Here is a 21754-nt window from a genome sequence, read left to right as displayed (position 1 = left end):
TGTCCGGGAAAGGCTCTCTGTTATGTTTATTTATAATTCATAGCAGCCCCGTAGCACATTCACAAGTTAAATCAGGGAGCTGGATTGGATGAATTTGGGGGCAATTTTAATTATGAACCCTGGAGAGAGCTAAATACAGTGATATTTAGTAAAACTTGTAAGCATGTGTGATAGGCCCAGTCTAGTCACTGGCATGCAGAGGATTAATTCCAATCATGCTTCCTTGTTCCCCTCACCCGCTCCCCCTAGTTCTTGTGCCCAGGGGTAGGTAAAGAGGCAGGACCTGAGGATACAAGTCAGCCAGCTTTCCTAGCAGAATGGCTGCTTTGGAGACAAAGTAGATGACACTTTTGGAATTACAAAGACTCCCCAGCCAATCTCTACGCAACCGAGGCAATAGTCAGCAAACAAGAAGAAAGCATCCAGTCTGCGCTAAATAGGAGCAGTTTGTGCTTCTTTGTTGTATATATTGCACACTGATGAGCAGGAGACGTGATAGCTGTGAGGAGGAGAGGATACCAAAAGACTTTTCTCTTGCTATTCAAGATGCTTAATCCCTCTGTAATTGCTAGGGAGGCAGCTCTTGGCCTAGCCATGTTTTTCAGTAGCAGAGATCGGGATCTGGAGGAACAACTGACTCACACTAGACACAGCCAAGACCCACAGGATGTTAGTGAAAGGAGGAAATGCAGGGGGGGAGCCAGAGCACTAAACTACCCTCCTATTTGTCAAAGCGGAACAAAGGCTCAGGGTTCTACTGGGCTCATCAGTATCCAGAATGCCCATGTAGACTGGTGCCTCCTTCCACCTGTCCTCTTCCATGTGGATCTGGCCACAATGAGCCACATGCTTGACATTGTCAGACTTGATTGCTGTGAGTCACTATATCTGCAGATGAAGGTGGAGGTGACAGAGGATCCTGCATGTATAGAATATGGCAGTCCATCTCTCCAGTGGAACTGACCATGAGTACGTCTTTCCAGTGCACAATGCTCTCTATCTGCAGTTCAAACAGAGCTTTTTTCCAATATGAAAAAGGTAAAATGTAGAATACTCTGTGAAGCTCAATCTGCAAATGTAAGTTACCTATGCCATGATTGTTCACCATAATGATGAAAAATGCATAGTTAGATAGGGAGAGAATGGAAGCTCATCTTCGTCTTTCTGACAATAGAAAGTACCCAAATAAATCACTGAGATAGGTGGTATTATTATTATATTATAAAATAGTTTAGATAGAAAGAATACAGTGAGCACAGGGTCAAGAGAAAACTGCACGCTAGCAGATGCAGTTAGCTGGCGTCACAGAATAGGTACAGTTGGTTCAGGAAGGTATTGGTTCAGAAAAATTCACTTAGCTTTCTTGAGTCCTGGTGGAGGATGCAACCCAGTAGCCTCTCCAGATGGATGGGTGAGTAAGTCAATAAGAGAACAGGTTTCCACTCTAATTATATTTCACTGCAAATAAGATTCAGAAAACTGCAAGCACCATGCTCTGAATGTGAATATTCATTACATTTTGTGGAAATTTACAGCACATATATAACAACCAATCCACCCACCTGTTATAAATAAGTACAGTTATATGTTTTGTTCCAGTGTGTAGCCCGATCTATACATTATGTGTTAATTATGTAGATATTTAGGAATTCTCAGTTATCACTCTGAGGTTTGACAGGTTCTTGTCCCAAGATGAAAATTATTGTTTAGTTGGGAACCCTGCTGCTCACAGCTGCAACACTCATACTTTAGGAACCCTTCTGTATTAACAATAATTTAATATATTTAGCAAAGTCACAAACACTCTAGTTTAACTCAAAGTAGATAAGGTAATACAAACCCTACATCTGAACATCCATATACTCACAGCATCCATTGCAAAAGAACCTGAAACATTAGCCATTATCTTCCTTATCGCTATCACCTTCCACATCATTGCCACCAGCCATCATTCTGGCATCTCCCAAGGGCTAAATCTCTCTCTCTCTTCCCTCCTGCACAGAGGCTGGGATACTACTTTTATAATATGTTACGCTGATGCCACTATGTCTAATGCATATTCAGGAGAGGTTTCTCCCTTCATCCTTATTTGTATTTCCTCACCCTACTAATGTTGGGTTACCCCTCTCCTATAGGTTAGTATATTAATGATCTCAATTTATCATATATGTCAATTTGTTGCCATGGCACTCTTGTGGTCAGACATCTTCAGATGTTCTATCCTAAAATGTCCAAAAGCTGGTGTTAGCTCATGTTCCGGTGGTTGGCTAGTGTTGTTATGGACAAACTTTCCCCCTTAAACATTTTATTCCCAATTCCCCAAAACTTAGGGGTGAACATTTGGCTCTCTGTGCCAAAGTACATAGGCCTTATGCTAAGTGCTGAAGCCTTACAGGATACCACTGATGAATAAAATAAATGATAAAGCTAGCTCTATGGGCTACAGGTGCAAGAAACTCCAAGAAGAACATGAATTAAATTTCTAGGCACGGGTTAGAGATGGGACTAAAGCAAAACAACAGACCTGAAGAGCCCTGAACTTTAGGGAAGTTCATATCTGAATCTAGGAATGAATTTCAGGCCTGACCAATGATGAGCCAAAAAAACCTCCATGTCCAAACCACCTCAAATTTGGGGAAGCTGAGATCTGACATTTGTGGCTTGAGCTCATGTCTAGTTACTATAGAGTCAAAGGCTTTTCTCTGAGGAAAACTGAATGTTAATAACCAAGGGAAGATCCAAGTACAAACAAGGACTTATGGAGAGAGGTCCAGAAAAAAAAATCTGGAAGCAGTAGTGAGACGTGGTCAGACGTTTTAGTGCCAAAGAAGAAACAATAGTAATGGCAAGGGAGTCCTCCTCCCCCCCACCTCCCCAAATGCAAAGAACATCAGCATAGGAACTGTGTAGAATGAAAGGTTAGTAATGGAAAGAAAGTGCTTGCATGGATAGGGAACATCTGCTTTAAGAAGCTATTTGAAAAGCAATTATGAAATAGCAGGGGAAAAGACAGCAGTTTAGTTTGTAGTAGGTCACGGTCAGGCTGCCCATTAAATGGTAATCATCATATGTATACGCCTGCCTAACTATCCCATAAGATTTCTTAGCAAGCAGCAACTAAATTTTGTAAGCCACCCGCTACTCTTAATTGGTAAACAGTATTTCACTTGTGGAGCTCTGAAAACCTGAGCATCACAATGAATATGTTAATGAAGCTTCAGGATAACGTAAGAATTTCAAAATCATGAAAGCCATTTGAAGTCAACAGAGATCCATGTTTTACACTAATAGGAAGAATGACACAATTACATTTAAATGAGTTCTAGAGAGACCGAAGTTGATTTCTAAAGACAGGAACTGAAAGGTTTGAGGGAAACGGTGAAGCTAGGGCAAGTTTTTAAAAAGGTGACATCCGGTACTAGATAATCCCTGACAGTTCCTAAAAATACAAGTGTTGTTTCACTGTATGACATGATCACTAACCAGTCCTGAGTGCAGAGAGCTAAATTCCAGTCTTGTGCAATTTCCTTAATTTCGTCTGAATTGAAGCTGTTTACGCTAGCTCTGAATTTATCTAGGAGTCTCCTTCTTGATATGCAATCCAAAATGCTACCAAAATAGGGAGTAAAGAGATCTGCTGATTCTGCACAGTATACTGTTTAATGTTAGGATTTATCTGAATTTGCTATACATTTAACTGCAGATACAGGATATACAGAGGATAGAAAAAGTATATTTCCCAATCCTGAGAAACGGGGACAGAAGTATAATGGAGATGTTCCATCTGTTCCAAGATCTAGGGGGAGAAGATTGGGAGGAAACTGGAGACTCATGGGATTCTCCTCCTCTTAGTTTTTTGTTTCCCTGTTTGTGCACCACAGACCTATGAAGAAAGCCAGATGGGTTACTGTTTCTCCTCTAGATTTAACATTCCAGGCCAGTATTGCGTGTTCTGTGTCAACAGGGATAACGTTCTTGTCACATTCTCGGGTGCAGCCCAGACCACTGACGGGCTGTGTCACCACCTGTCCTGTAACCCTGGGTGCCTCACAATGCTTTGCTGCTGTAGCTCCCAACCTGGGCCACTCACAACTAGCCTAAATATGTGTGTCTAGCTGCAGCCCTGACCCCAGCAGCTTGACAGATATACCAATCACACTCAGGCTTCTACCAGCCTTGGTTACTGCACATACTCAACACACACTCTGTCCTGGATTTCCCCCAAAACCTGTATTCTGCAACGTCCAGCCCTCTCCTGGACAGTTCAGATCTGTAAAGAGTCAATATTCAACAGCTGATTTACCAAACCGTTCAGTTTAAACACAGCACTGGATTCAAAAATAAAACAAGTTTAACATCAAAACAAGATAGGGTTTTAAGTAAATTCAAGTATAAGAGATAAAGTTAGAAATGGCTGTAAGCAAATAAAAGTGAAAACACACATCTAGAAATCTAAAACTTAATCTAGTAAATTTTGGTTCAAGGCTTTGTTTCAGATGGCCTTTCTCACTCCCGGCTTCCAGCAAGATAGTGACTGAGCCTTTCCTTGGTCAGGATCTCTCCCAGACACCCAAAGGTTCTGGCGCCATTTCCTTTTTAGGTGAAAGAGAATTTGACATCCTCTGCCACTTTTTTTTTTTTTTTATAGCCAGTGAACCTTTGACTTGGAGTCTTCTGAAGTTACCCTTCACAGTAAAGTTTAGTCAAGCAGTAAGGAAGGCAACATAGAGACCAGTGGTGAAGGAAGTTCCCTGCACTTTCTTCCCCCACTGGTGTTTGCTAAAATGCAAATGGTTCCGTTTTCTGCTATCTACTACCCCTGCTGTTTGGAGGATCTGTTTATTACTTACATGTATATTGAGGTAAACACACATTCCTTTGTTTAGCATAGGCCTGTTTAGCAACTTTTGCCTAGGCAGGGCTGTGTGGTTTTGAACATGTACTACTATCATCATATAGGGGGAATTCATAACTTTACATATAATGTTGCTACATGTATTTCACTACTATATTATTGTCCAACAAGTGATTAGTTTTCAGATGATACCTCAAAGGGCATATTTTGTATGAACATTATTGCAGTGGTGTGTAAGGGGTGAATACAAGGGTGCTTTCGGTACTAGTTCTGTACATGCCTTTAATCTGAGGTTCCTTTACAAGGGCTACAAATACAGAACACAGGAGCCAAGTCCACTCAGTCCCCTCACACAGAAGTTAAAGACTCCATAGAAACCCATTGTCCATATATATACACACTGTGACAGGGTCGGGCCAGATGGCTACAGGAGAGTGATCCTATTGGGATCCAGGAAGTGTGCAGGCTGCTAAAGGATCCCCCCCCCCCAGCATAAGAGGGGGATCCACAGGACCTGGAAACCAAGTAATTCCAGGGGACAACTAATGAAATAACACGGATAGGAGTGAGGTCAAAGGGTCAAACTAGGGGAACCAGACGGGGACACTGAGCAGAGAACCCTGGACAGTGCCCACTGCTCCTCGAAGGTGTCAAGGGAGTCAGTGGACGCTGCTCAGAGGAACTCTGCCCGGATACGCAAACGGACAGAGGATTGAAAATAGGCCTCACAGTCACAGAAGACTCCATCGGCCAACCTCCTCACCCTGGTTTTATAGATGGCCATTTTAGCCAGGGCCAGGAGGAGGTTGGCCAGGAGGTACCGTGACTTTGTGGGGCCACAGATAGGGAGTGCATAGATAAGGAGGTGAGGGGAAAAGTGTAGCCAGAAACATAACAAAATATTTGTGAGGAGCCAGAATAGGGGCGGCAACCTGGCGCACTCCAAGTAAACGTGCGCCAAGGTCTCCCTCACACCACAGAAGGGGCAGGTGTCCGGCACGGGGGTCCAAGAGAGTGATAGAAGGCAGATATATTAGCCCCAGGTTAGGCAGGTCCCTTTTCTTTGGGTAAGATAACAGGGGCAGTTCCAGAACAATCAGGAACTTGCTGGAACCAATTAAGGCAGACAGGCTAATTAGGACACCTGGAGCCAATTAAGAAGCTGCTAGAATCAATTAAGGCAGGCTAATCAGGTTTAAAAAGGACTTCATTTCAGTCAGTGAGGGGCGTGCAAGGAGCTGAGAGTGAGAGGGTGTGCTGTTGGAGGACTGAGGAGTACAATTGCTATCTGGCATCAGCAGGAAGGACCTGTGGTGAGAATAAAGAAGATGTTGGGAGGAGGCCATGGGGAAGTAGCCCAGGAAGTTGTAGCTGTCACACAGGTGTTACATGAAACACTGTAGACAGCTGTGATCCACAGGGCCCTGGGCTGGAACCTGGAGAATGGGCAGGCCTGGGTTCCCCCCATCTCCCTGTTGAATACAGGAGGAGTTGACCTGGACTGTGAGCCCCACCAGAGGGAAAGGTCCCTGGCCTGTCCCCCAACCCACGAGATGGGCCAGCAGAGACTGTGGGGATTGTTCTCCTTCCTTTTCCCCATGCTGGCCAGTGATGGAGGTTAGCTGAGTGAACGGCAGGTTTGAGACACTAGCAAAAGTGGCCAAACTGAGGGCTGCTGTGAATCTCTGAGGCGAACAAATCCGCCAATAAGCACAGGACCCACCAAGGCAGAGGAGGAACTTTGTCACCACACACACACACACAGTGTAGCTAGTACTGCCACTGAAAGTGCTTTTCACTGTCTGTCAAGATGCTTAATGACACCAAGCACATTTTCTGCCCTTTTGTGACCCTGCTGGAAGTCAATTGGCTGGTTCTGAAGCTTTGCAACATCAGCTCAGCTCCCCAGTTAAAAAGCCATATCTAAAGTGCCTATATCCAAATTGCAATTAAAAGAGCATTTAAAATGTGTACATTGATTTATATTTAAGAGCATCCTTCCTTGGTTGATAGATATTTTGCATACGTGTATGCACTGGAATTCTGAGCAAAGATGTACTGCAGGGACTTAACTACAAGGCTGGAACTGATGAGTAAGCAGCTGTTTCATTAGCAGCTGTACAGCTCTTGATTTAGAGGTTTCATTCACCTGGAGCAGAGGAACATCTATTGTGCCTGACGCTATAAATGTGGGCAATGAGTAAAAACTGAAACATGACATTTTCATTGTTTCCTTCTAGTCTTGTCATTCTGGCCCAATGAAGTTGAAAGAATGGTACGAGACACCGATTCTCGAACAGTGGTGCAGTAGACATTCCTATTCCCTTTCTTTCCTCTTCAGTGAAAAAACTAGGTAGGGGGTAGTAGAACATGAAAACAAAATGGGTCACATCTTGTTTTGGCTCTACAAGCTCTCTCTCTCCTCCCCCCGCCCCTCATGATGAAATCCTGCCCAATGCAAAACTGGATTATACCCTCTTATCCAGGTTGTAAGTCCTAAATTCACACAAGGACTGGATCGGTCTCTTTTTAGAATAAAGATACCAGGGATTACAGTACACTAAGCAAGACTGTATTGTAGTGTTGACTATTAGAATTCGCCAGGATTTTTTTTTAATGTTTGTCAAAATATCAATATGTCACAACAGCAAGTTTTCACAGACCCATACCAGATTCAATTAAACTTTCATCAGGAAAGGTTTCTCAGAACCAGGATGGAATTTCTGGTCACATTCAGAGAGAGACAAAGAGAACATTAAGCTCACCCCAGAATAGCCAGGTGATGAGGGCACTCACCTGGGGTGGAGGAGAGCCAGGTTGAAGTCTCTGCTCTGCCTGATTAAGGCCAGGATTGTGAACTTGGGTGTCCCATATCCCAGATGAGTGTTCTAACCCCCAGGCTGTTGGCTGCTCTGGGGTGGGTTTTTGCTTTCTCCCCCTCTCATCCCCTTTTCAGGGGTGCACGGGTCTCTCACATTTTGCACAAAAATATTTGTAAGGTCTCGTTTTCATCTTAATGAAGAAGAACAAGAAAATTTTGGAAGTCTCAAAATTTTGCAGGATGGGAAAACCATTGTAATAAGTTTGTAAATTGTTGCTGCATCTCTCACGCTTGTATCTGAGGACAAGTCTTCATCCCTGTCTGTTAGTGTTCCTTGAGGAGATGGCATTTTCTTTCAATGTAAAATCAAATATATTTAGCCTTGTGGTTTCTGGTGCATTAACTCTTTAGAAGAAGCAGAAACTTAGCTAGCAAGCAAACAAGATAAGTTAGACTTATCCTATGTAGGTTCTTTCAGGCTACATTAGGAATTTGTTTGTATTCCAGTTGGTAGTAGGAAGAATGCCACTCACCCTGAAGAATGCCACTCAAAAAACACAGCAGCTCATCTACGCTGTAGCACAGCTCACCATGATCAAATTATCTCATTGCTCTATTCTCTGAACTGGCTCAGCATCAAACTCAAAATCCAAAGGATAGGGAATGGCCCATTCTAACTGCAAGAGTGCCTCTCTTCCCAGATAATGACCTTCCTCGACAACAAGGTTTCACTGGTACAACTGAAAAAGGATTTGTGAGCTCCAGAGACAGAGGGTGAAATCCTGGTCCATTACAGTCAATGGCACAACTGTCATTAACTTCAACTGGCCAAGGATTTCACCCAGAACACTTGTGGGAGCCAGATGTAGTCTAGAAAAACATACAAAGGAGAGAGACAGGAATAGCCACAAACTTCAGTATTCAGATCAAAATGTAAAACCCGCTTTTTCAACTTTGCTTTCCATCAGTAGTTCTTCAAACCCACATACTTAGCTAAGCCACCCACTGAAACACTACAGGAGTCACCACTTCATGTTTAAGGGGGTTTTTTTTTAAACTTGATTAGAGGGATTAGGGACATCTGCCAAAGCAGAGCTTTTTCCACATGAAAAGTATTCCTGTCAGAACATAGGGTCTTATCTAAATCAAAATTTTCTACAAGATTATTTTTAATTGAAATCTAATTTTTATTTTTTTGATTGGTAGAATCAAAATGAAAAAATATCATCTTGACATGGTGAGTTGTTTTGATTGAAAATACTGAAGTTTTCCATTTTGATATTTCCAGTTCAAAACTTCATTTTGTGAATATATTTGATAACTCAACTTTTTGCTAAAATTTGTTAAAATTTCCTACAAGAGGGAAGTTCAATTTTTTTAAAAAACATCTCTATACCAAAGACAAACTTTTGACATTGACATTAAATATCTGATGCGACTTTGTTGGTCCAGTTCTCCAGTTTTTCTGGAGAATGAGTTGAACAGAAATCTTCATAGTAATTAGTGGTTTAATAGAAACTACAGATGCTTTTCATATTTCAGTCATACCCAGTTCATACACATCAGAACTTGTTTTCATTCTTTATGAGTCCTAATGTAATAAAAGCTTGAAATGGGGAAAAACCCTTATGAACAAAAACGTTTCAGAGAGGGAAAATATGCCACATATGGTTATCTAGGAAAAAAAGAGGGTCTGAAATCTGAAAGACTAAACAGCTGCCTACTACAGAGAGAGGGAGAAAATGCAGTGTTAGAAGAAGGGAATGTAGCACCTAGACACAGAGATATTCAGCAAGGCCAGTGTCATTAACAACAGAGCTCAGAAATGAACCCCGCAGCAGGAAAAAAACAAAAATAAAACCCCACTAGCGAGGAAGGACTGGAGAAAGATCTCGACTCTCCAAACTCATTTATAAGAAAAAATGAGGTTTTTCAATATTTGTAATCAGTTCGCTTACTACAGTTTTTCTAGTGTGAAAGCTTACTGCATACCTTCTCTGCAAGTAGAAATTAAGATTGTTTAAGTATCTCAGACAGCTATATACAGCTTTACTTTCCACAGCACAATGGTTTCTAATCATTAGTGTTTTTATTATAGTACCACGTTGGGGCCCCATTGTGGTAGGTACAAAAAATAGTGGCTGAGAAGTAGGTGTCGTGCCTAGAGCACTGGACTGGGCTTCAGGAGATCTGGATTCTATTCCTGGCTCTGCCACTGACCTGCTTGGACATGTGACTTCATGTCTCAGGTTCCCATCTATTAAAAAAATGCAAATAATATTGGCCTGCTTTGAGAAGCACTTTAAGTTCTACAGATGAAAAGTGTTGTATGAGAGGGAAGTAGTATTATTGTCAAAGCCTTTATTCAGCTCCACAGAGGGGTAAGTATTCCTTTACTCTCCTGCTCAGATTGTGACTCCAGCCATGGTGGAGAAATTTGGGGCTACTCACCTATTAAAGCAAGTAGGTAGGGAAAGTGTGATGGTTCCCAAGGTTCCCTGGACTGAGTCACCTTGTCCCCCCACCTCCAGTGAGAGGAAGACTTGTTCGTGCTTAACTGGATGTCAGCTCCCTGACAGCTTCAGTCTGTTAGCCAACCAAACAATCTCCTCTGGACTATGCCAGCCCTTCCTTTGCCTTGCAGGTTAGCAATTGGTGCACCCCAGTCGCTGAGCTCCTTTGAAGCATTTGCCTGTAGTTTTCAGCCCCTTATCCCACTGGACACTCATTCAGGTTTGCTCTCCCCAAGGGAGAATGAACCAACTTGAATGATTCAACTTAAAATCAGCTCCCATCATAATATCACAGCAGAGAGATTTATAGTGAAAACAGTCATAAATTTATTCTCAGAGGTTAAGATTTAAAAGATAGTGAGTAAGGATAATGGAAAGAGAGACTACATATTAAAACAAAATCATAACACGATTCCTAGAGAATAAACTTAACTTTAACCAGGCTACCCATCTGTATAAAGAAGCTTCTCTCACCCTAGATGTCTTTTCCAGCATTTCAACCTAGCCTGCTTGAGATCCACATGAGTTCTTATTTGGTATGTGGATCTAGTTTGCCACAGAACCGGGGACGTAGCATACTGAGGGAGAGGCTGGATAATACACATCCTTCCTCTTCCCAGAATCTGAGCCTGATCCTCTGACCTCCCAGGTGAGTCCCCAGCCACCAAGCTAGTCATTGCCTCCACCCATACATGTACACACCATTTCACCTGATGATTAGTCATGTATTTTATACAAAAATGAAACCCTATAACCTAGTGGTTAGACCACTCAGCAAGGAGGTGGAGGCCTAAATTCAAGTCCCTGCTGCCATGACTTTTCAAGTATTTTATATAAAGTGATTCAAGACTTGGGGAACCAAGTAATTCAGGGTTCACAGGGCAGGACAAAGAGTGAGTTATGGTTTTGAATAACTTCAGCTGTGGTCTAATGTCTTAAATCCAAAGTCATCCAAATCCAATACTTATATATTTTACAACCAACCAGAATCATCAGGAAAATGGTTGCATCATTTTCTGTAATATTAACCACTACGGAGACTTCTATTTACTGAGATAATACAATTAAACACTAGTGAACCTGTAAATTCAGTACTTTCAGTGACCTTCATATTTGAAATGGAGACGTTGTGAGAGATCCTTGGGGAAAAAGAGAGGTACACCGTGGATAAATTACTTAGTTATTGTGAGATCTTTAGTGGAAGCCTGCCAGGAAGGAGAAGATTCTAACAAATATTGTTCCATGGTTTCTTAGAAGTGTTTACATAGATGTTGAAAAAAAATCTTTCAAACAGAAATATTCATAGCAAAGTTTACATATATTGTCAGAAGGAATCTGCCACTAAGCAAAAATTAGGTGCATACTTCACTAAAGGGAGAAGACTACATTCCTTGACAATTTCTAAATTTAGTATTTGTGAAGTGCTTATAGGTTGAGACCATTTTCTTCTGTAAAAAGATCTTGAATGAAAGATTTTCCCCCATGGAGACCATATTACTATTGTTGTCCTTCACTTCCTATCCTAAGTTGCTGCTGGAACCATTGTGTGTTCTATTTGTGATGTCTGCATTTTAGGGGCTGATCCTGCAAATGCTTACACACCAGAATAATTTTACTCATGACAACAGTCCCATCAAACTGACCTTCAAGACTATAAGCTCTTAGAGGGAAGCACCAAGTTATCCTTGGTCTAAGTACTGTCCTGGAGTACTTTATAATTATAGTGTAAGAGTTGAGAAAGCACTGAGATCCAGCCCACCTGTCAGAGCAGGAGACAGCAATGGTGCATCTCCTCTTAGTACCTGTTGTGTACTGTTGAATGTTTTTTATACCCCTCCACCCCCATCAATGCTGCCAATAACTGGCTAGTGCCTCCATGTCCATTAACCCTGCTCTGCATGGGAGTTTACTCTCACTTTGCAGCCCCTTTGCACTGTCAGAGTGGTGTAAAGGACCCCTAGACCGCCTGAGAATCAGGACATATTAAATAATTACTGAAAAAACGATAAATCTTCCACAGGAGTTCACATTCAGCATGGATATGGGCAGAGGTGGTGACCAAGAATGCTGATGGAGGGATAGAAGGGCTGGGTAATGCACATCATCCCCTTTCCCACTCAGTGGAGATTCAGTAGCACTGTGCAACAATAACTTTTCAGTAGTATCCCCCTCTGTCATTGGATCCCCCTTTAACGGTAGTCTCCAGGGTGCAGAACCCACCAATAGGTTCCCTAGTAGCAAGCTCTATAGCCATGAGATCAGAAATGCAAGGGTAGGGGAACAGATCGTGCCAAACATAACTGCAGTGGAGGCATGGAAAGGCTCCAGGGCCTGTGCCGCACACCAGCATAGGTGCTCATCATCTGCTTGAAGGAGCACTTTGTTGAGTGGCTGAGTTGATCACCTGGAACAAGACCCAGCGTGGGTTTTTCCCCCAAATCCGTAGGCTAGAAAGTAATTGTGTGTTTTTCAATTAGTCCGAGATACAGTGGGTAGAATTCATAGGCTATGTAATTTAAAGGGAAAACCTTCATTTGTTTTGATTATAAGCAACAAACGTTAGGGTTCTACATATTGACAGTCTTGTCACAATGCAAAGTAAAAATTGAAGGCTAATAGCCCCCCACCTACCCCAAGAGCGGTCACAGCAAAAACAAGGGTCTTATCTAGACTACCGCTTCAGTCGATGTAACTTACGTCGCTCAGGGATGTGAAAAATCCCCGCCCAAGCAATGTAAGTTACATTGACTTAAAGCGCCGTCTATACCATGCTATGTTGGTCTCTTGGTGAGGTGGAGTAATTATGTTGACGGGAGCTCGTCTTCAGCGGATGCCCTGCATCAGCATAGCTGCAGCTGCGCTGATGTAGCTCAGTAGCGAAGACAAGCCCCGAGTCTCTCTCAGTACAGGACTTTCTAACTTCTCAAACACTAAGGATTTCACAACACTGTAATAAAGTCTGAGAATTGGTGGCAAAATAAAAATAACTAAATAAATAATGAGGGGAACCTAGCAAAAGATATAGCAAAATACGAGAAAGCCACAAGGAATACCTGCCTAACAATGATCACAATATAAAATAGTAGAGACTCCACCCCATGCATTCCTTAGCTCTACAGATCTCTGCTGGCTGTGCCAAAATGGAAAGCAGACTACAGACTTGTTTGGGGACCGCCCAGATGTAACAAGATCCTGGCAAGAGAAGTGTCCGTCCCCCGTCCGCCCCCGCCCAAAAGAAGTCTTCCTAAGAAGCTAGATAACCAGATACATCTTCACAGTGGATACCCAGAGAATCCCCAAATTTCTCACTGGGTAGGAAGACAAGAGGTGATGACAATGCTTCTAGTCATACATGTACAGTAACACACAACCTCTGGAAAGAAAAGAATTCACTTAGCTACCCAGAATGGCTAAAATCAAACAAGATCAACATACAACTCTCCCTGCAGGACAATGGGGGCAAATGCAAGGAAATTTAGGTGCCCTTTGAAGACTGTATATCCTTTTTAACTGGGATTATTAAACACATCTAGCTAAGCATCTGATTTACAGCAATACATTTTGGATTGTAAATAACGCAAAGACTCAACAAGACAACTTTCAACTCACAGTGCCCCATGTCCTAATGCATTTTCTGTGTATTACTAATTCCTCTGCCTAAACGTGTTTGGCCTTAAATTATTTCAGTAGAAAATACCAAACAGTTGCTTAACTACCCAAGGGTATATTCTCGGAATAAACTTCTGAGATCTGAGCCAGGAGAGGAGGTGGGGGAGTCCCCCGGTGAGAACCAGGGATGCAGGGAAGGTGGTGTTCCAGTTTCTGCTGCTGGTTATCGTTTAGATTAATGTGATCGTAAGAAGTTCTGGAGCCTGTAATTAGAGCCTTAAAAAGATGCAAGACAGGCAGGGAGGGTCTCACAATATTTCCCTGATTTTTTCTTTCTTTCCAGGAGTAGCCTGTGTGGGTGTCACATGAATTATCCCACTTATATATTTTAATCCCCCACCACTCGGCTGTCAATGTGTTTAATTCTACAGACCACCAGGAAGGGATCTAGGGATCACAGTTGGTCTGACGAGCTCAGTTCAAGAACCACTTGTCCAGTGGATAAAGCAAAAGACTGCAGGGCGACCTGCCTGTTCCGAGCAGTGCTGTCAGGTGACACTGACCTTTCCCAGTTTGTAAACTGGCGAGGATACCCACTTCATTGTGAGAAATTATGCTTGCAAGCTACTTTGAATATCTGTAGGAGTATTGTTGTATTAACTGGAATTGTATCACCCTCTGTCAAACACGACTGTATTACCGCCATCTCAAGGGAGGTGTATGTATGTAAGAACTACAAAAGTGCTACACACACACACACACACGAATCCTTAAATAAGCAGGGTCTAGTATTTGTAGAGCTAAATATTTGGAGAGAAAATATCACGCAGAAGAGAATTAGGCTATTTGCAACATTAACACATCCCTTCAAATTGAATGTGCCAGTTTGACCACAGGATGGCAGAAGTATAGAATCAAAGCATTATTTTTAACTCCACTTGTTCCTTATCCGATGAAAGGTGTATATAGCAATGCCTTTTGACTTACACTGCCTCCGTCTTCTCTTGCTCAGTAAACTAGGCTAAACACGTCAACCTCCGCAGCCAATTAAGAGAAGGAGTTGCACTACAAAGTTTATGATCCTTATTCTAGAATTCAGTCAAGAAATGTCATTTCCAAGAGGTAACAGAAGTCAGAGGCTGTACAGAAGCTCAGTAATTTACAGGCATGATGCAACAACTGAGACTACTATTTTATTTTCCATATCAAGTATTGTTTTCGTTGCAGATAAACTGGAATTACCATGGTTTATTTTGTATTTAACAGATCTTTGTAACATTGCCTGTTAGTAATTTAAACTAACCACTGAATGAGAAATTAAGACTTTGTCGTCCTGGCATGTTTGCTGAATACATATATGTAGCTTGCATCTGAGCTAACAGGATGAATAACCAGAGCAGAACATCAGCCAAAGAGCATGCCACGGAAATATCCAAAATGTAGTCTCAAATTATATCCCAACTTTTATGGGTTGATTCTTGGTCCAACTTTAGCAAATTCACGAGACTTTTGATGGAATCCTGCCCTGAATTTTTGAAAAAAAGAATACTAAACACCAATGACAAAATTCAGAGAACTTTGCTTGGGTTTCATGTGTCCTTCTGAACTCACTGCATCACAATGTACTTAAATTTGAAGACAGTAACAGTTTAATTCAAACAATGTAATGATCCCTTAAAATAGGGATTGGCTGAGTGAAGTGCAAACTCAACATTTTGCCAATCAGTACGCTTTGTGTATCTGTTTCCATTTCAAAAAGCAAAGGAAAGGGTTTTTTTAGTCTATATTTGGTCTGAAGGAAGATAGTACTGCAGTGAAGAGGGGACAGCAGGGAGAGAGAAACAAGAGACAGTGGAAGAGTACAGCTATTTCTTATTAATGAACATGGAGAATTCCTTAGTTTACGTACTTACAGAGTTGTACTCTCAATTATGCCAGCTATGCCTCTGAGTGTTTTTCCTCTGCTGCAACACCTTACCATAAAGAAAAACTGTCCTAATTCAAAAGCTGAGAGGTTGGGAAGCTAGCTGGAAAGGATGAATATTCTTTGTATCAAGTTGTGCAAAGCAAGGGCTACCAGCGATTTCTACTAAAGCCACAGCTGTCAGTGCAAAGAAGAAATGCTTTATCTACAACTGGCTTCCAGGAGTTTAAAATAAGTAAACCAGTTAAGAAATAGGTAAGGAAGGACTGCAATTAATCTCTAACAGTGGACAACAGACATTTTAGAAAAAGATGGGTTAAAGTGAGAAACTGGCACAAGGTATGGAAAAGTGCCATTCATCAGCCAAGTGGTATTGGAGAGAGGAAGTGTCTTAATATTCCACTTGCAGTTTCCATGGAATGCACACCTAGCAATTAGCAGGAGCAGGATGTAAGTATAACAGACTAAAGTCATTAAACACTGAAGTCAAGGAAGTAGGATTACCAATGTGAAGGCAAATAAAAGCTAGGAAAAAGCTAAAATTTCTATCAATCACGTTACATACCATCATCAAAGACATAGTCAAAGGATCCTGTGCAAGTGATGGAAGAAATATTTGTTGGGAATCAGGTTTCTCAGACTAAGGCATTGTAGGCAAAAAGAGGCTTTATTAATCTCTGAAGATCTGTATTTCTTTGTTCACCAGAGATTAGCAACTGGATTGACAGGGCTGTCTCTGTACTTCATTATCGCTATTTATGATCAGGCTAAGTTGTGTAGAATTACTTATGGTCTTAAACCATCCCTTTCACTTCCATAAAAAAAGCTCTTTAGATGTTCTGCAATATCTAAGCACTAGAGTTTTGAGAGATAAGATTATTACTGCATCATCAATGGAATTTCCTTTATTTTATATGTTAGTGTAAATTGGGTTTAGCCACAAAACCAGATATCCCTGAGAGAAAGAAAGCAGGCAAAAATGAGTTTCTTTTGATAAAACAGGCCTAAATAGTTCTTTTGTATCACCTGTAAGCTTCATTACTTGTGGAAGAAACAACTCTGTTATTAGCAAACTCTTCTTACCTCTTCCCACAGAGAATGAATAGATAAAAATCCAGTAAAGCAATGTCTACATGAAATGAAACCTTTTGACAGGTCAAAGTCCTGTGGAAGATATTCAATCCAAGTAAGCTTTTTAGGTTTCACTCTTTATAGTACAGAAGAGGCATTACATACCCCACAGCATATGAAATCATCAGCTTGAAGTTAAGCACTTTAAAGAGAGACACCTAAAGCAGAATATTTATATACGGAGAAGATAAAAACCAATCTGCATTTTTATGAGATACATTCATATACAAATAATTCCTTATCTTTTCTTCACAGACCAGTCTGCCTGTATTGAATCCTAAGGGCAAAATCTTAGCACAACTGTAATTAATGGCAAGACATCCACTCACTTTAATGTGGCCAGGATTTCACCCTAGGCCTTTTGCAACTCTAAATTCTGTTCGATCATCTAGCCTATCTACTTGCCAGTACATGGTTTGTATCTACCGTATATAGTTTCATTCTGGACATGATGAAAGAAACCCAGATCCAGGATTGCTCCAGTCTGTGCTTATCCTCTGCCCAGAACATCATGCCTTAAAGCTTCTGACTGGGAGGGAGAAACAGATACCCATACAGGTGGAATTTTTAATAATTTATAAAATATACTGTTATCCAGGAGGAATAAAGATTCCTGACCAAGCGGCCCTGGATACAGTCCTTGGCACCTAGTCTTAAGATTTACTTGCTAAATATTGGGCTGCTTACAGATGCATAAGACAAGATTTCACTACTTTTTCTTTTCTTTTCAAATAAACAGGTTTTAAAATAGTTGAAAACAATGTACAGGAGCTGGCAGAGTTTTAAGAAAGACTTGGACAATGTTCATCATAGTGGAATAACTAAAATACCCTGAAGATTATTCTAGTAAAATGTCTTTGTTTATGCTACCTATGAACTTTATGATATTTCCACCAGCAACATTGGTTTCTCTAAGGTTTTCCCATATACAGCAGCAGTTTCACTGAACTGTGGCAACTTCAGTAATAGTTTCCATCCTCTTCCACATGTAAGAACAGCAACAGGAACACCACAATAGTCATCTTCTCCCCAGTTTCTTTGTGAAATGGAAGAGGATTTGTCACTTTTATGAAACCAATCCTGCAAACCTTTATTCATGTCGTCCTTACTCTGTGTATTACACAAGTAGGCCAAATCAATTTGTAGAGTTCTTTTCAAAACAAGACAAAAGCTTCCCTTATTAAGGACTTTCTTCCTCAATCATTTCCTAAGGGGCTCAGAGGAATTTAAATTCATTTCCAATCCATCCTCAAACGAGTACTACACCCAGTTTTTGGGACTAAGCCTGGCTCCTTCTAGAGGGGTTGCCTTCCTATTATTTCTTCAACTAAAAATTCCAGTGTATAAAAAATGAGCCAATAAAATAATGATAAAAACCCAAACAGGCAACACAGGAGGATTCTTAGCTCTTCCAGCTCCCTCCAACTCTCTCTCTCTTTCAAGATTACAGAGTTCCTTATCTACTGTGCCCTACCCAGCAGGCCTTGCAGGAACCCTGAACTATAGTCTCAGCTGCTCTGAGAAATAAAACTCCCAACCTGCTCTGCTCTTACAGTCTGATGGGCGGAAGACTGGTTGGAAACAAAACAGTCAACTCATGTACTGAGGGGAAGGGCAATTTCAGTTTCCCAGGTGCACTTTTGGGTTCTCAACAGGGATAGCAGCCTCTCAGCACCCACATTCCCTCTGAAAGATATTTCTTCCAGGACACCATAGAACAGTGTAGTTTCCCGCATTAGACTTAAAGGGATCAATATGTTACCAATAGAACAGATTGCAGGGAGCGGGGATGGAGGAAAGTTAATTTAAACATTTATTTCCAACAGTAACAAAAAAAAAAAGAAAAAACAACAACTTTGGAGTGGAGGGAATATCAATTTTGAAAACCCAGAAATTTAAAGATGAAGTTTTAGTAAAAATTCTCGGTTTTCAGATTTTGAAAACCAAAACATTTTAAATTAAAAAAAAAAAAGTTCTGGTTTTTGAAAAATAAACCAAAATAATCTCATGTAAAATTTACAATTTTTTAACAATTTAAAGGAAAAATAATTGGCTCTAATTACAATTGCATTTTGGGATCACATTTTGAGTTACCAGGTTTAAGAAAAGAAAGTGAAGTAGCACCACATCAGTTCATAGCAGATATGAGCAAATCCATGGTCCAACAGACCTTGATCACGGTCACTTTTTGTTCTGTAAATAGGCTGTTTTGCTATATTTCCTGTGTTTGCTCTATTGACTCTGACAAAGAGACCTCTGGCTTTCCTACGTGGGCTGATTCAGCATGCCGTTGAGCCCCCAATTACTATGGAAGTTGATGAGACTTAGTAGCTGGTCAGTTAGGGATTGATCCTACTTTCATGAGAGTTTTTCCTTGGGACTTTAAAAGGAGCAGGACCAAGCCCCCAGTAATAAAAGGAACACATTTGAAAGTAGGTTTTGTACAAAATGTGATAATTATACTTATTGCACAGCACTACGTTAAGAGACCATTCTGAATGTGATGGGAAGTTTACATATATGTACATTTTCCTGGCTCATGCTCCCCTTAAACTTCAGAGTTTCCAGAGTGTTAATCTTAAAACCAAATATTGCTACAAATTCCAATATTTCTGCCATCACACAAAATGCCCCAAATACTCAAATTTCATCCTCTGTGTCCAAGCAAATGATTTGTATTATTTGCTATTGCCAGAAATCCTTTCAAATCTACAGGAATTTCACTAAATCTTCATTCAATTTGTAAGGAAGTCCTTCAATATAAATTATACTGAGGCATATAAATAAGCTTTCCAGTGTTAGAGGAAATGGATTTTGCTGTTTATTTATGGAAGTTTAATAACGTGAACAGTCACACGAGAGAGAGAGAGAGATATTCAGTAGGACAGTTTCTGTATTATTTGACTGCTTTACTGTTTTCTTTGGACTCAGACTAGGAGGACAAATAGCATTGGAGACCAAATGGTGCATCTGGAAACCTGTGTAGCAGAATTCCTCATTGCAGCACAAACTCTAATTTCTGATAAAGGGTGGTCAGTGTTTTAACGGCCAAACTTATGGCTAATATAAAGTTAGAGAAAAGCCTGAAAGTTTTAACTTTCCTAAACTGTAAAGCAAGAACAATAATATGGCATCCTAGATTTTCTTTTAAGATTCCAAACTTTCTTGTAAAATCTTAGGAAATCTTTGGAGTTCTATAAAGTGGCATTAGCCTTAAAGCAAATGAATGCACTCACTGTGGAAATGGATAGTGCACAGCATTAAGATGGGCTTTTTCTAAGCACTTGGGAACCACAACCCACTGAGCAGTTCATAGGATCTGGAGATTGATCCTACAGCAATAAAAGTTAATGGACAAACATATTAATTTCAGTGGGAGAAAAAGCAGACCCTTACTTACCAAATACTTGAATCTGCTCAAAACAGCTGTCCTAGTATGCGTCAATGTTTTTTTAAATTAGGTTAACTTGTTTACCATACAGTTGTATGTGTATGTTAGTAATTAGACCTACAAGCAGTACATCAACTCAGTGAGAGCTTTTCTCTCATAGGAGAAAAGCTAAAAGACTATGGGATTTGGCCCCAAATTCATGAATGATAATATATATGCTCACCTAAAGGGTGAGATTTCCTGGAAGTTCACACTTCTAACCAAAAATGTAAAACACCTCAGGAGTGATGTTTGCAGCCTAGGAGTCCTGGCCATTCAATTTTTAAGATTATTTTTCTGGAAAGATAAACTTGGTCAAAACCAAACCAAACCAAACCAGGCATTCATGCTGAGGTTATTTGAGGACTCTGGTACTACACCTCTTCTGGTTTTTAGTTGTTCAGTGTTCCATTTAGGCCAGTGCAATGTGTCAATGCTTTAATGGCACAGAGGTTACCTCCGCTCTGCAATAAAATTGCTGTATTCCAACCATAGTTTTTTAAAAAAGTAGAATTTTGACTCCCAATGTTTCAACCGTGCTAAATAATCAGATTGTCAAAAGTATTTCTACAATACGTTTCTCTTCCTTTTAGACTGAAAACAATCAAGGACACCACATTGCCAAAAGCAACTAAATGTATTTGCCAAGACAAAATTTCAAGAGCATGTGTGTGTATCGGAATTTTGAAACATGATTTTAGGTCTTTAGCCCTGTATTTTACATACAATATTAAAGAATGAGTTAGATCCAAGCCCCCATTAGCTGTACATAATGCAACTGGGGTTCAGAGAGCAAAGCCCCTTTAAAATCTTGTCCTGAGATAGAGACAGTGCTGGTTGTTCCAGGAAGGTGAAATGCTGATTGTTTCAGGAAGGGAGGGGGTCGAGAGTGATGGGGCAGGTGAGTGTGGGCCTGTAGCTCCAGAGAAGAGGGCTAGAGTGAGCAGGCCCTTATGTAACAAAGCAGCTGAGACCAAAGTCCAGGAGGAACAGAGTGGCTGACCGGGGGACGCCCCAGAATGGGGGCCAGCAGGAGCACCATACCAGGAAGGAATCACCTGAAAAGGACAAACTGGAGCTGAACCCAGTATCACCATCCTCAGAACTGTGCAGGGCTGTGAGCACTGGGGCTTATGACTCTACATTGGGAATAAGGAGAGTGGTTGTAGCTAGTTGAATGAGGAGGTTGTCGCTCTGTGTGGGTTTGCAGAGTGCGGCAGAAGGTGGCACCGGAAGGGCTTGTTGGGGAAAGTTCACTGGTGCCAAAGGCCAGGACTCACTCCCAGATTGGAACTCTGCCCAGAGTCCTGAACTCTGAGGCTAGATGCAGTACTTGGCAGCTATCCGTTTATACTGTGGTACCGCTGGGCCTTGTGTTGAAAGTAACCCTATTTGACCACTCCCTTGGTCTTCTCCCTGTCCTTTTTCTCTATTCATACCTCTGTAAATAAATATTTTCCTTTCTTGCTTT

The sequence above is a fragment of the Caretta caretta genome, chromosome 9, assembly GCF_965140235.1.
Source record: "Caretta caretta isolate rCarCar2 chromosome 9, rCarCar1.hap1, whole genome shotgun sequence".
NCBI classification, from domain to species: Eukaryota; Metazoa; Chordata; order Testudines; family Cheloniidae; genus Caretta; species Caretta caretta.
This window is presented reverse-complemented; position numbering follows the sequence as displayed.